Here is a 6,850-nt window from a genome sequence, read left to right as displayed (position 1 = left end):
GTAGACTGTACACCTTTATAAATTTGGGTGATATTTTAAATGGCCAGTATCAATCATTGCAGGATCATTCAGAACACTTCCATTGCCCACCCCAGTAATCCCCATCTTCCAACTATTCTACTCCTCTCTCCCCTTCCCCTTAAGGTGGGAGGGAATTCTCCAGGGCATGCATATAGGTTACATAGATCTGTTCAGATGTCCGTTGGGTATTGACATAGAGGGTAGAGTATCACATGACAACTGAGGGAATGCTGAGTTCCCATTCTGGAAAACCTTGTCACACTCTCCAGTGGAGCAGCAACAATCCTCCAAGTGCAAGGGCACAGAGAAGAAGGATGGTCCAATGATGGGCTCTTGATACTGATGACTATGTTTATAAGCCTGTGTGCTTGAATTTTCAACTTGGCCTAGAGCTGCAGGTTACCTTAGAGTTACCTCCTGAGAGCCTCCATGTTACTCATATGTGGCCACTCTCTAAGCCAAACTCAGCATTACATTCCCCCCATCAAGGGACATGATTCCTGGGGATGAGCCTTCCTGGTGTGGAGGGATTACAGCTAAGCACCAACTGGTGATGCAACTAGAAAAAGACCTTGAATAAAAAGGGGGAATGGTAAAGACAAATGAGTTTATATGGCTAAGAGTATTCAAAATGAGTTGGGAGGTCATCAGAGGGCTTGTGCTTATGCACATCTCAGCAGGATCTCAGAGACAACCAAAGTAGATACAATCCCAGGTAGTGGTGCTCCTTAGGGCTATGGACACAACCAAGCCCTATGGTCACGGCAGATGGCTCTGCAGTTTGTTGCTTGCCAGTGGGCCCTACTTTGGAATTTGTGCTTCTGAGTGTGATGGAGTTGGACACAGATATGACCTCTCTATGCATGCCTCTTCTGTCACTTTTACTGAACCTGTGGTAGGCACTGGGGTTGGTGTATGCTCAGGATTCTTGAATCTCTGGACTGTCTATGTGCTAGCTGGGTCCTGAACCTCAGCAGTGTTGCAACACCTACTCTCCAGTTCATAGGACCCAGGTCAGCTAGCAGGGAGGTGATGATAGTCAACCACCTCACCAGGGAACCCAGAGGGACTACAGCTGCAAGCAGGAGCCATGTGAGATCTAAGGCCCCTCTCAATTTAGAGGTGGAGTGGATATCACCATCTCAGGGTCCTCAGGATGGAAGAATAAAATATGGACTAGAGTGGAAAAAAGAAAAGAGTCATTGTCTTCATCAGTTTCTATTTCAATGAAGCGCCTCCTCTCCCTTGAAGAGAAAAGAAACTGTCTTTGCTTGGGAAACTGAGGGGGTAAGCCTTTTGAAGGTCCCTGATGGTTGTCAGAACCCCCCCTGCCCATTAAAGGTGTATCTCCCTGGGGAGAGTTTTCTTCCAAGAGGGTGGTGCTGATGTGCTATGAGGTGGTGAGCAGAGTCAGCTGTGATGACTGGCAGTGGCCTGGCTGTGCTGGGGTGGTCTGTGGTGCACTGCATCTACTTTCCTGAGAGTTCACATTGAGAAATCTGGGCTTGAGTGAGTTGTTGCCTTTCAGCATGCTCTTAGGGCTGTCAGGGACAATGCCAGACTGTGGAGGACTGTGGGCCACCCTGGGAACCATGGGCATTCAGGTTCACAGCTATGTCAATTGGATGATGTGCCAAGGCAGCATCCTACACAGCCAGCCCTTTCTCTCTGTCTAAGTGTTAGAAACAGGGTGCCTAGGCTCTATGGTGCTCTTCTGTCCACATAATGCCAGTGAGGAACTTCCCCTGCAAGTGGGAAGCAGAGGGCAGTGGCAGGGGAAAATTCTGTCTCAGTGAATTCAGTGGTGCAGCTGGTAAAGCTGTCAATGCTGTCAATACTTTTCATGTCCATCATGATCTTGGTGTGCACCAAGGCCAGCTGCTCTGGGAGCAGGCAACCTCTTCCACCTCAATCTCTTCCTCAAATGCAGATGGTCTCATACTGTTCCTTGGTGGCTATGCCTTGGTGATTTCATTGTATAGCATCTCCAGTTTCTGGTCACTTAGGTGCTGTGGCTGAAGGAAGGAGTGTTGTTCAGCTGCTCATGGGATTCTTTTTGGCTAACTTTCTGGTGCTTATTCTCCTAAGACTTGTAGGAACTTGTTTTGGAGAGTGCCTTCCCAGCCCACTTCTATAGGCTGGGAGACAGTTAATAATCATTGGCTGTGTCCTTCATATTGGCCAACTCTCCTGCCTTCTCCACAGCCACATCTCTCAGCTCCATACATCCACCAAAGTCATACCTTAAGTTCATAGAATGATGTTTCCATTCCCTTCCCCTGCTTCAGAGCCTCTCTCCTTTTAATTGCTTTATCCTGGCATTTCTGCTCCTGTAAAACTCAGAAAATTTGTTTACAATGATTGGGATGGGGAAGGCAATAACCAGGATCCCAGCAATACAGCAGAGGCCACCCCTGACTTTCTCATAGTGTTTTAGGGTAAATGTTACCATAGGCTATAATGGTCATGGTGATGGTGGCCCACCAAAATGATGTGGGGATACTGGTGAATTTGGTAGCATCTTCATCTTTCTCAGCAAAAGATGACAGGCTGAAAAATATCATGATCCCCATTGCCAAAAACAGTATCAGTGAGTCCAATTCTTTGTAACTCTGTCTGAGGGTGAAACCCAGATACTGCATGCCTATTGGATGTCTTTTGAGTTTTAGGATTCTCAGGATATGCATGAATCAGAAGATCTGAGAAACACACCTCATGTTCTGGAACTGTAGCTTGCTTTTGTTGGATTCCATCAGGAAAATGGGTGACATAGTAAGGTAAGATAGACAGCAAATCAGTGATGTTTAGTGGGCCTTTAAAGAACTTCCATTTATTGCATGAGGATAGGAAAAATAAAATGTACTCCCATGAATCAAGCAATACACACAGCTTCCACATGTGCTAACTGGGGGTTGTCATTTGGTTGTCTGAATTCATCTGTTTCCTGCAGCTCCTGTAATGTGTTGAGTGATAAAATAATGATGAAGTGTAAAATGAATAGGATAGACATGATGGCTAAGATCTTCCAAACTTTTAGACAAAGCAAACTGGAAAGTCCAAGGTGGACAATCAGTAGATCGCAGTTTTCTTTGACTCCAAAATCAGAACCACACTGCAAATGATTTTATATTTCATGGCTTTGCAGTTACTAATCAGTTTGGTTTTTCCAGCAAGTCCCAGTTTCTTCCTTTCTCAGGGCAGTACATATAATCAAACTCTTCTCCCTCTTGCTCTCTCGTTGCCTCGGGCTCATGCCTCAGTTCTTTATTCATTTGCTCTTTCTTTTGATGATATCTGGCTTGACAGCAGGACTCTAAATAAATCTCATCAATTCCCCAGTAATCAAGCTCTTGGCCAAAAGAGAGAGCCCACATTTCTTCCATCACATGGAGTTTCGTGTTCAGTAGAAATTTAAAATGGAAGTGAAGCCTCCTGGATATGGAGCCTTCTCGTTCAAATTATAGTCATCACACACTCCAGGAGGCTCCCAAGGGTGTTGCACTCTTGAAGCTTCCCCAAGAGTGTCCTCGGTAGCCAGTCAACGTTCTCCACAGAACTTGGCGGTTGAGGCCCCTCCTTTGATTTTGACTCTCCTAGAGCACGTTTTGCTCCTGAGAAAGCCCACTGGTTCTGGTGGAAGAGACAGTGTCAACCTTGAAGTCTTCCTGTTTACCCAGGGGGAGCCTTTTCTGCCAATTCGAACTAGACAAAACCTCAGGACTAGGGTCTTTGGTAGAACAAGCTGCGGGAAAGTCAACTGAAGCACTGTCCCTTGGAGACAGGCATCTCCACAGACACGGGCAGCTCCACAGACGCAGGCAGCTCCACAGACCCGCTCAGCTGAGGCACAGGCTCGGGCACCACAGAGGCTGTGGGATTCCCGCTCCCGCCGGGCTCCTGTCCCCGCGACGATTCCCTTCGCTAATGATTTGTCACTGGAAAACCCTCCCCTCCACAGAGGAGGGTCTCCCCGGCTGGGGCTCCTGCTTGTCTGTACGGCCCTGACTCTGGTTCACCGTCTCTAGGAGGAAGGCTCGAAGGAGAGGTAAAGGGAGAAAGCTAAGGCACCTTTTCAAAGAACCATAGTCTTCCTCACTCTTCACCCCTTCCCCACGCGGGGCTCGCTGCCATGGCCCAGACAGAAGAAGGATGGGTTATCAAAGAGGAAATCCAGTGCGAGGAAGGAGCCGAAGTGGGCAGCACAGCGGAAGAGTCCCCACCGCCTTGGCAGCCCGAGGCCCGGCAGCGGGGCAGGGAGGCAGCGGCTGTGTGTGCGCAGGGATCGCGCTGGGCGTGGGGGAAGAGCGGCGCGCTGGGGAGCCTTCCCCGCCCTGCAGCTCGCCGACTGGGGCGCACACAATATCCGCTTATTTTTTAAACAGAGTTTCTGGATTAGAGGGGTTTCTGTTTTAAATTTTACTACACTGTGTAGATGCATATCTTTAAAAAGAAAATTCAAACAAAACCACATCCCTCTTACAAAGACCTTACTTCTCTACCCAATTATATCCAAATAAGGTTTAATGACATTTAAGGTCTTTGAAAAATTGACTCAAACTTATCTTTAATTACCATATCCTGTTATTTGATTTAGTCCATATAGGCAATAATCCCTTCCAAATTTAGTTACTTGCTTTTTAATTTTTTTCCTTTATTAGAGAAGTTGTGAGTTTACAAAACAACCATTCACAAAATACAGGGTTCCTATTACCCCTCTACTACCAACACCTTGCACTGATGTGGCACATTTGTCACAATTGATGACAGCATATTTTTATAATTGTTCTATTAACTAGAGTCCGTTGTGTAACATAGCATTCACTGTGTAGTGTAGTTCCAAGGATTTTTAAAAAATTTATTCTGTTACTATGTATACTATCTAACATTTCCCCTTTTAATCACATGCAGTAATGTATTTCAGTGTTGTTAATTGCACTCACAATGTTGTAGTACCGTCGACACCATCCATTCCCAAAACCTTTCCATGATTTCAAATAGGAACCCAGTACCTATAGGCTTTAAATTCCCATTTCCTATCCCCACCTCCTCCCCTGGTAACCTATATTCTAGATTCTGACTTTAAGAGTTTTTTTACTATAATTACTTCAACTTAGTGAGCTACTCACTTTTTTTTTTCTCTTTCTATGCCAACCTATAGTGTCACCTCCATTTCTAGACTTATTGCAATTCTTTAGGCCTGGATTTTTAACTCTGCATCTCTGTAAGAGTAGGTTGTCAGGTCACCCTAGAACTAATCTCAAATATATCATTCCATAGGTTACTCAAACTCCTCTGCATTCTCATAATACATTGCATGCATAAACGTGATCATGAACTCTCTGATGTATTTCATCATTGTGTCTACCTAATCTACCTATCCATTTGGCAGATTTTCCTAATGCACTATATTTCTCTGGTATTTATAGTTCACATAGTTTCTACAAAATGCCATTACCTTTACATTGAAAAAGTTAATGCACATGAAAATGTGGGGAAAACTTCAATCTTTTGTACATTCTAACTTTATAATCACTATGACCTTTTGTTTTGTCCTCAAGGTAGATGGAAAACCTATGGCAAATAGATTGTGCTCATGGATTAATCAAAGATATCACACAGTGGTGTTCTCTACTTTGGCCTTTTCTCTTCACCTATTTCCAAAGTTTGATTTCCCTCACTAAGTCTTAACTGTCATGGATTTGACATAAAATTCCTGAGGTTAATACATTATATGACTTGATCTTTCAGGACTTAAAATGAGAGCAATGCAGTGGACCAATGAGACTGCCCTCCTTGGATTCATTCTGATAGGTTTTTCAGACAAGCCTCAGTTGGAGCTGGTTCTCTTTGGAGACATCTTTTTCCATTACCTTATGGCCCTTCTAGGCAACACTACTATCATCTTGGTGTCCATCTTGGACTCTAAACTCCACACTCGTAAGTACTTTTTCACCTCCCATCTCTCCCTTCTGGACCTCTTCTTCATCAGCAGTTATCATTCCCCTGCTTCTAGCAACCTGTGGGGTTCAGGTAAGTCCATCACATCTGGAGGCTGTGTGATTCAACTCTATGTCTCCCTTGCACTGGGCTCCACTGAGTGTATTCTCCTGACTATGATGTCCAATGATTGCTATGCTACAGTTTGCTGTCCTCAACATTATGCTTTTGTCATTCATCATCAGCTCTGCCATGTCTTGGCCTCTATAATGGCTTAGTAGGGTGGCCATCACATTGATTCAGTCTACACTCACCCTTCAGCTTCCCTTTTGTGGTCATCGCCAGGTGGATCATTTCTTCTGTGAGGTCCCTGTGCTCATCACATTGGCATGTGTGGACACCACACTCAACAAGCCTGAGTGCTTTGTGGTTAGCATATAATGCCTGGTGGTGCCTTTGTCACCATCCTAACCTCATGTGGATACATGGCTCAAGCAATTTTGAAGACCAAGTCAGCCATTGGAAGACATAAAGTGTTTGGGACTGCTCTTCTCACCTGATGGTGGTCATCATCTTCTATGGAACCATCACCTTCATGTATCTGCAGCCAGCCAAGAACAGAGCCAAGGACCAGGGAAAGTGTTTTTCCCTCTTCTATACCGTGGTGACCCCCATGCTTAACCCACTCATCTATACCCTAAGGAACAAGGAAGTAAAGGCAGCACTGAAAAAAATTCTTGAGAAACTATGATTGAGTGGGACATGATTAACAAGAAACATTTAGGAGAGAATTACTAAGGGAGCATCATTTAATGAATGGTGACTCAATAAATAATTTGACTGTATTCATGATGCTATCAATGAGATTCAGTAGAAGAGATTAAATTAGAGC

At 44.8% G+C, this 6,850-nt stretch overlaps 1 pseudogene; it reads right to left on the bottom strand.

Annotated features, from left to right (window-relative positions):
- Positions 1 to 1,722: 1,722 nt before the first annotated feature.
- Positions 1,723 to 6,297, bottom strand: LOC105744807 (potassium voltage-gated channel subfamily B member 2-like; annotated as a pseudogene).
- Between the last annotated feature and the right edge of the window lie 553 nt (positions 6,298 to 6,850).

The sequence above is a fragment of the Dasypus novemcinctus genome, chromosome 15 (genome assembly GCF_030445035.2).
Source record: "Dasypus novemcinctus isolate mDasNov1 chromosome 15, mDasNov1.1.hap2, whole genome shotgun sequence".
Taxonomy (NCBI): domain Eukaryota; kingdom Metazoa; phylum Chordata; class Mammalia; order Cingulata; family Dasypodidae; genus Dasypus; species Dasypus novemcinctus.
The sequence above is the reverse complement of the archived record's forward strand: the minus strand, read 5'-3'. Positions and strand labels throughout refer to the sequence as shown.